We start from the raw sequence: 8,971 nt of genomic DNA on the forward strand, positions 1-8,971 counted from the left end.
ATATCTTTTCCTATTTCCTGTATATTTTTATCATCCTTTCTCCTTTGCTCCCAATCCTCAGAGAAAAGTCTATCTTTGTCTTGGGTGAAGTATTTTTGTTTCCTGGTCCATTGGAGTCCCTGGCACCCTCCACAGCCCCCAGCAAGGGAGGCGCTCTGGATGTGAGGGCATTAAAACTGGTCTCAGCCTGTTTTTACTGCAATGTAGGGTAGACACTAATACTTATGTTTGCATGTGGGTAGAAGGTGGATATGCTAAAATTGATCAGGAGACATCAGGGCTTTTACAAACACAGTACTAGTGTCCTAAACTCTTGATCTCTCAGTAGAGATGGGGAAAGCAGATTTTATACCCTTCCTTGGTGAATCTCTGGCAGCTGAAAAATCACCAATCATTGATCCCTGATTCACAAAACTCTCCTTTACCACTGGTAAGCAAATCACAGATGCCGGGCTTCCAGGAATTTCTGATGACTTCTCATGGACCAAATGTGAAACCACTCAAGATTTCTAGTCCACAATGAGCTTGTCATACACCCTACAAACTTCTCAAATCACTGCTATGTTGCCCCAACTGACAAGATAGGTCCTGTCTGCCTCTAAATAGAGCTAGAGATTTCACAGGAACTTCATTTCTCCCTGGCACTTAGGATTCACAGAACATTTACTTTGTGCCTGGTTATTATCAACTCTCTCACCACACCTACACCTACACACACACACACACACACACACACAGAGGCTGGATCCTACTCCCTAGACAAAAGGAATGGCGGTTTCACTAACCTTCATTTCAATTACTTATAGTTTCTACCCTGCCCCAGAAGCCTATGTTGCTCAGTTCTGAGAATCACAGACTGTGATCAGGTCTGTCTGTTTTCATCATATGCAAAGTTGTTAACAGTTGACTATTATTCCAGCCTAGACCTTTTCTTCATTTCATACCCTCCAAAAACCCTACTCTGAGTGCCACCCTGGTTTAGATAATCATTTTCCATGTTCTCATAATTTTTGGATCACAGCTCCATCCAACCAATGAGCTCATCTAAATAGAAGACCTTTGTAGGTGTTCAACTGCATTCAGTACAACGGAGATATCTTTATGGGTCTGCCTTTCCCAAGAGACTGAAGTATTTGGGTGCATAAATGTGTCTTTTAAATGTGTCTTTTAACTCTTTGAATCACCAAGTCTAGCACCAGGACTGGAATAATGAGGTTTCCTTAAACTGACCATGAGTGTGAACCTCAAGGTGACACCATTTGTGTAAAATCTGGAATCTTCTTGAACATTTGCAAGATGCCACCAGTCACTAGGGGAAGGCCTTAACTCCCGTACCCAGATGCAAAGCTCAAAGTGACTAAAATGAAATGATAGTTTTGCCAGGTTCTTTGTGATCAAAACAAGTGACCAGCTTTTCTCTTCTTGTGAAAAGACGGTTTTGCATCCTCCTAGCAGGTACGAAAGACAATAAATAGGGTGCAGTGTATACTGCTCCAGCGACGGGTGCACCAAAATCTCACAAATCACCACTAAAGAGCTTATTCGTATAACCTAATACCACCTGTACCTCAATAACCTATGGAAAAAAAAATAGGTGGCTCTTGTGGGCCAGGCACAGTGGCTCATGCCTGCAATCCCAGCTCTTTGGGAGGCCAAGGCGGGTGGATCACTTTGAGTTCAGGAGTTTGAGGTCAGTCTGGGCAAAATGATAAAACCCTGTCTCTACAAAGAATACAAAAAAATTAGCTGGGCTTGGTGGCTTGTGCCTGTAGTCCCAGTTACTTATGACACTGAGGCTGGAGAATTGCTTGATCCTGGCATGCAAAGGTTGTGAAAGGGGAAGCTGGCTGGGCTTCTGGGTCTGGTGGGGACTTGGAGAACTTTTCTGTCCAGCTAAAGGATTGTAAATGCACCAATCAGCACTCTGTAAAAATGCACCAATCAGTGCTCTGTGTCTAAAGGTTTGTAAATGCACCAATCAGCACTCTGTAAAATGAATCAATCAGTGCTCTGTAAAATGGACCAATCAGCAGGATGTGGGCAGGGCCAAATAAGGGTATAAAAGCTGGCCGCCTGGAGGGCAACCCACCTGGGTCCCCTTCCACATCATGGTTGCTTTGTTCTTTTGCTCTTCACAATAAATCTTGCTGCTGCTCACTCTTTGGGTCCACACTATCTATATGAGCTATAAGACTCACCGCAAAGGTCTGCGGCTTCACTCCTGAAGGCAGCAAGACCATGAACCCACCAGGAGGAACAAACAACTCTGGATGCGCCCCCTTTAAGAGCTGTAACAGTCACTGCGAAGGTCTGCGGCTTTACTCCTGAAGTCAGCAAGACCGCAAACCCACCTGAAGGAAGAAACTCTGGACACATCTGAACATCTGAAGGAACAAACTCTGGACACACCATCTTTAAGAACTGTAACACTCACCGCGAGGGTCTGTGGCTTCATTCTTGAAGTCAGCGAGCCCAAGAACCCACCAGAAGGAACCAATTCTGTACACAGTTGCAGTAAGCTGTGATCTCACCACTGCACTCCAGCCTGGATGGCTGGCAGAGTAAGACCCTGTTTTAAAAAAAAAAAAAGGTGGCTCTTGCCTGTAATTCCAGCTATCTGGGAGCCTCAACTCAGGGAATGCTTGAAGTGAGGAGTTTGAGAAAAGCCTTGGCAACATAGAAAGACTCTGTTACTTAAAAAACTGAAAACAAAATAAAAAACAAGAACAAAAGGAAACAACATCTCTTTGCCATCAGAGGCCTATGATTGTCACAGTTATCTGTCCGTCAAAGCACGTGGCCACAATGGAAATCAACAACAGCGACAACAACAAAGAACATTTCCTTAGAATGGACCAAGACCACAGCCTGAACATGTGTTGAATTTCTGACCATCCTCCTATGAAATCTCAAGAATTGATAAACTGCGACAACAAAAGAACAAAGTGGTAAACTCCACAGTGTGATGGAAATAAAACAGTGACAACATTTGATGAGAATGTTTAAGATTTCCTGACAGAGAGCAGATAGTATGGGCTCTACAGGGAAATAAGACTGGAGAAAACTGAAGTACAAATATATGCTGCAGAAAAAAAAAACCTTTAGATAGAGGAGCTTTTGGTGGAAAAGAGGAAACAATGTTTAGGGCACAACTTGGATAATTATTGAAGCTGAACACAGGAAAGGATGAGAGTAGAAACATACAGTCAGATACAAACAGCCATTTCATTCCAGTTCCCTCTGTCCTTCCTCAATAAGCAGTTTTTCTCAACACAAGACAGGAGTAAAAATTGGACAACTGATTATCCACAGGTTCATTAAGTCCCAAGATCAGGTGATCAAGCTGAAATAATGCAGGATCACTAAATAGTATGTAGTGCTAACTATCAAGGAAACATATTAGCAAAAATTCCATTGGTCAAGGGTGATGATCACATGTTTTTGAAGATGTGAGGATATTTGTCCAGAAAACGTGGAACCTCATGTCATAAAGATTGGTGACTCATTAATTTTCTCTCTAAGTGGCAGTCAATGTGACATATAGCCCTGCACATGTCAGGGCTTTTTCTCTTCCCTTTGTCATTCTGCAAGCCACACATCTCAAAGTCTGTATTTATTTAAGATATTATTTTTCAGTGCTTGTCAGTTAGTGTCCAGTCAAGAAATAGGAAACATTACGGGTAAATTGAACAGAGAAAATTTCACAGAGGAGTTGGTATTAGTGGTTTTGAAGGTTACAGAAGGAAAAAGGGGATGTAAAGGATGCTCAGTTTTTAATAATGGCAGAAAGACTCTATCACCCCAGGGCTGGGAGAGAAAAAGAAAAATGGTGTTGCCCAGATCCTAACACTGTAGGTGAAGAGGAGGCTGCTCTAGCTAAAATTGGGCCACCTCAGCAGGAAAGGAAGACATCGCCGTGTACCCTTGCCTGCCGGGCTGCTGGGTGCTGCAGGCTCTGCTGCCATAATCACCGCAAGAGGCAATGTCAGAAGCAGAGAAACATGACTTCTGCCTCCTCCAGCCTCCAGTCTCCCAGCGTGCCTTCCACTGGAGGAGCCACAAGGAGCCAGCTGCACAAGGTTCTGGGATGGGAAACACACAGACCTGTGTTTAGCCAATGAGGAGGACACACTAGAAAAACAATCTGGAGCTCAAAATATGACCTTATCGACCTCCCATGATTGTAACTAGCGTCTTGGTCTTAATTTTTCGCAAAGTTGGAGGCCATTTGTCTGACCTTTGAAGAGTTAATAGCTGGAAAGTTTGTTGGCCTGTACGTTCGGCCATCATATTAAGAAGACACATAACGAGATGGCACAAAATGTTTTTAGTGTTTCTTTCAACTGCAACGACTGTTGGGGCAGGAAGGCTTCTAATGAGTAACTGTCAAGTTCACCACAAGTAACCTGTCTCTAGAACACCGTAGGTCAGTCATGACTTTCTGTTTTCTACTATCTGAGGTTATTTGCTCTGCTTTTCACACGCAGTTTTCCAAAATTTATGAAACACGTTCATTAGACCTATTGTGGGTGCCACAGGGCAATGCTTCCTCTCCAGAACCCACGATGGAGAAAAAATCTACTTAATTTCATCATCTAAGTGGCACCCTGTTATGCAGGGGACTAAAATTTCTTTTTGGTGTGGTAGCTCCGATGTGACTGTGGTTTGCTGTCCTCATGTGTGTTGTTCACATGTGGGGCCAACTTACTAAGACATGCAGGTACCTCAAGTGTGGGCCAGCACACCTTATGAACTGTGAGGATGGTCAAGAAGAGGTGTGAGGACCTGGCCCAGTTCTCTGTGAGGCAGTTCTCCCTCAGGGATTCCTTTATATGGAAGAGGAGGTGGAAATGAGAACCACGGTGACCACCTGATAAGTGTATGTTCAAAAAGTCCTTGGTCATTAGGATCTTGATTGATCCTCTAAATCTTTCCATCTTTTAGAAACATGTTCACTACTTTGAAGATCAATCCCTACAGAATCCCTGGGTAGTATGGTCAGGCAGAAGGACTCCAGATCCAAATTATCCTGGTGAGGACACAAGTCCAAGGACTCTGTGTTTCTTGGGGATCAATAATATTTACCCCATACCCCTCCCTTAGACATAGGTACAGGATTTATTATGAAGGATATTAACAACAACATAATAATAGTCACTTTGATCTTACCATAAATTAGGTTATGGAAAAGTAATAATCTTAACTGGGAGAAATCCGAACAGAACCAGAACCAGATTCTGAAGCACTCATTGTTAACACTTAGGGTACAGGAACATTCCTTGTAGGCAGAATTCGTTAGATTCAGTATAATATTTTATGTTGAGAAAGATTGGTTAATTGATTTTCTTTGACTTATTATTTATATTTCCTCTTTGGTTACATAACTATAGGAATTGATGTTTAGTGCTCAGACGCTGTGATACTTATTTTCCTCCAGAAATGTTTATTCCTTATGTAAATCCTGTAATGTAGACACTGATTTATCACCTGATTTTAAAATGAAAAAAAACAAAACAAAACTATGACTGCAAAGCTAAGCCACTTGCAGAAGAACTCAAAAATAGAAAATGCCAGAGCTGAGCTTGAGCCCAGGTAGTCTGGTCCCAAAATTGGGCTTCTTCTCACTCCTCAAATGATGGATACGTGCTAATTTTGAAAGATCCACAACAGCACTGAACAAAACATCAAACTACCCTAGTAAAATTCTGTTAAACAGATACTAGAAGGGTTTCAGAGAAAAGGAAATGCTCATACACTGTTGGTGGGAGTGTAAATTAGTTTAGCCATTGTGGAAATCATTGTGGTAATTCCTCAAAGAGCTAAAAACAGAACTACCATTTGACCTAGCAATCTCATTATTGGGTATATACCCAAAAGAAAATAAATCATTCTAACATAAAGACACACACATGCATATGTTCATTGCAGCGCTATTCACAATAGCAAAGACATAGAACCAACCTAAATATCAATCAATGAAAGATTTAATAAAGAAAATGTGGTACATATACATCATAAAATATTATGAAGTCATAAAAAAGAATGAGATCATATTTTTTCCAGGAACATGGGTGGAGCTGGAGGGCATTATCTTTAGCAAACTAATGCAGGAACAGAAAACAAAATACTACATGTTCTCACCTATAAGTGGGAGCTAAATAATGAGAACACATGGACACATGGAGGGGAATAACAGACAGTGGATCCAGCTTGAGCATGGAGGGTGGGAGGAGGGAGAGAATCAGAAAAAATAGTATTGTGTACTAGGCTTAATCCCTGAGTGATGAAATGATCCATACAGCAAACCCCCAGGATATCAGTTGACCCATGTAACAAACCTGCACATGTACCCTGAACCTAAAATAAAAGTTTAAAAAATCTGTTAGAGGTGACATTGAATTTCTTTTTCTTTTTTTTTGCAAGATAAAAAAGGAAACTTTATTAGCTAGCCAATGTGAAGGAGGAAAGGGCGAAGTTCACCGGTCTCCGGCGGCGGAGGCCGAGGAAGTCGCTCTGGGGTTCTTGGGCGAGGTTCCTGGGTCCCGTGTATGAGGAGGGGCCGAGGAAGTTCGCGCTGCATGCCTGCCGGGAGCGGCTTTTCTGGGAGTGGGAGGGCAATAGGCGGGACACAGGCATGTCAGGGGGCGTTCCGTAGGTGCAGCCAGGTAAATCTCGGTCTCTTCGGATTGACGTCACCTGGCACATGCCCGGTTGATCTGCACCTTCCTGGGCGCTGGCTACATTTTCGTGCCGCGGGAAAAGTTGGTGATGAAGAACCCGGAAGTGCGCCATCTTAGTCACCTTTGTTCTTTGTTTCCCTCTCCCTCCGTCCAGACAGTCCAACCTTTTATTGATTACGATGATTGGGGGCGGCGTTGTCTGTCTGGCTGCTTCCTGCTGTCAGGGGGCATTGTCATGAGGGTCTATGGTTGGCACCTGGACGTAGGGATGTAGGAGCATCTGGTTGAAGGTGACACGGGTGATCTCTTGAACTTTGGCTTGGAGAAATTTGATTAAAATGGGGGCAAAACATAGGATAAGACAGAGGATTAATATAGGAATGAGGAAGGGGAGCATTTGTTGTATTACTGGTAGCACCTATATGGGTGGGCCTGGGGTTAGGGGGGTGTTGAAGTTTTTTAGTTCTGTTTTAATTCTGTTTAGGGTTTGGATGTTTGTATTTTTGGTATAGTGGGACTTGGAGCAAAAACGGTTTTTGGGAGGTGCTTGTAGAGCCAGTTGTAGCCTTGAAAGCAGTAAGTAAGGGGACTGTCACTAAGGGGGCTCTTTCAAGGGCTGCACAGAGGAAACACTGGGAGAGATTTGTTACGTGAGCTGCCTGTGTTAGGTTTAACCCTTGACGGACAAGCTTTAACTATGAGAAGGGGTCTTTACTGGAGGAGTGTAGTTGGTCTAGTATGGAGGAGTACAGTTGATCTTGTAGGGAGGAGTGTAGTTGATCTTGTAGGGCCTGTTCTTGTGATTGTATGGCTAAGGTTAAATTTTGTAGGTGTTTTATATTTTTAGGGAGGGAGTTTTGTTGGACAAGTGTCCTTTTTATTAAGAGGGTGGCAGTCGGATGTGAATCTTAAATAGGATCTCCGTAGAGTCCTCCTTTTACTCCGCCAGCCATTGGAGTGTATAAGAAGAGTAGTAATGTAAGTATAAAGTAGGACTCCATTTTGGTGTTTTTTAAGGGGGAGAGAAGGACGTTGACTTAGTCAGCAGCGGAGAGTTTTGTAGCCGATAGAGAAAAGCAGAAGTATAAAGAGAAAAGAATTTAGATAACAGTAATTGTTTTACCTGGTATTAGATGGGCAACAGTGGTGACGTAGTGGAGGTAGTTGCTAGGAGACGGTATTGTCCGCCGCCGTTTAGATTTAAGGACACCGGTTTGCCTAGTGTCTGGAGTATTGTTTGGTTTTAGTTAAGACTAGGCCGGAGATCAGACACTGGTTTGCCTAGTGCCTTAGGTGCCTAAAGGTCTAAAACAATTATTAGAGGAGATACAAGAAGCAGGTAATAGAATGATGACAGTAATAGAATGATGACAGAATAGTTAGGAAGGAGCCAAGGAAGAGGAGGGCAGGAATAGACTGAAGAGGAAGGCGGAATGAGAGTAAGAGACGGCTACCGATAAGGCAAGAATGAGCGTGACATTGAAGTTCTAGAAGAACAGAGCAAAGTTAATATCTTTAAATATTTTACTGTTTTGTCCAGAAACCAGTATGTGTCTCCATTTATTAAGATTTCCTTTTTATGTTGTGATTAAAGATTCATGATTTTATTCTTAGAGTCTTGCATATCTCCACTTGTGTAGATTTCAATGTATTTTTGTTACTGCTATTTATATTCTTGTCAACGGTACCAGTTTTTTCATTATGGTGTGTAATGGTGTAGCTAGCGTACAGGAAAGCAATTAATGTTAATATTCTGGTCTTGTATTCAGCTAACTTCATGTACTCTTACTTTTTAATATGTCTTTTTTCAGTAGATTGTCTTATATTTTCATCAAAGTTGATCAACTGTCTATAATAGTGTACTATTGATTCAGGTCTTTTTCTTGTGTGAAGATAATATGTTTTTACAATTCGTATCATTCTTTTAAAAAAACATTATATTTTAGAGTACTTTCAGGTTTACAGAAAATTGAGTAGAAAATACAGAGTTTGCATCTAATCCCTGCCCTCCAACAGACACAGCCTCCCTCATTATTCACAGCTGAAACAAGAGTGATATACATAATTAATGAACTCAACTTGACACATTATTTTCATCCAAAAGGCATAGTTTATGTTAAAGTTCACTCTCACTGGCTTACATTCTATAAGTTCTGAGAAATGTGTAATGACCTGCACATACCATCATAGGACACCCTAATCAACAAATGGTGCTGGGATAATTGCAGTCCACATGTAGGAGAATGAAACTGGATCCTCATTTCTTACCTTACACAAAAATCAACTCAAGA

The sequence above is a fragment of the Rhinopithecus bieti genome, unplaced genomic scaffold, assembly GCF_001698545.2.
Source record: "Rhinopithecus bieti isolate Rb0 unplaced genomic scaffold, ASM169854v2 scaffold_11488, whole genome shotgun sequence".
Classification (NCBI taxonomy): domain Eukaryota; kingdom Metazoa; phylum Chordata; class Mammalia; order Primates; family Cercopithecidae; genus Rhinopithecus; species Rhinopithecus bieti.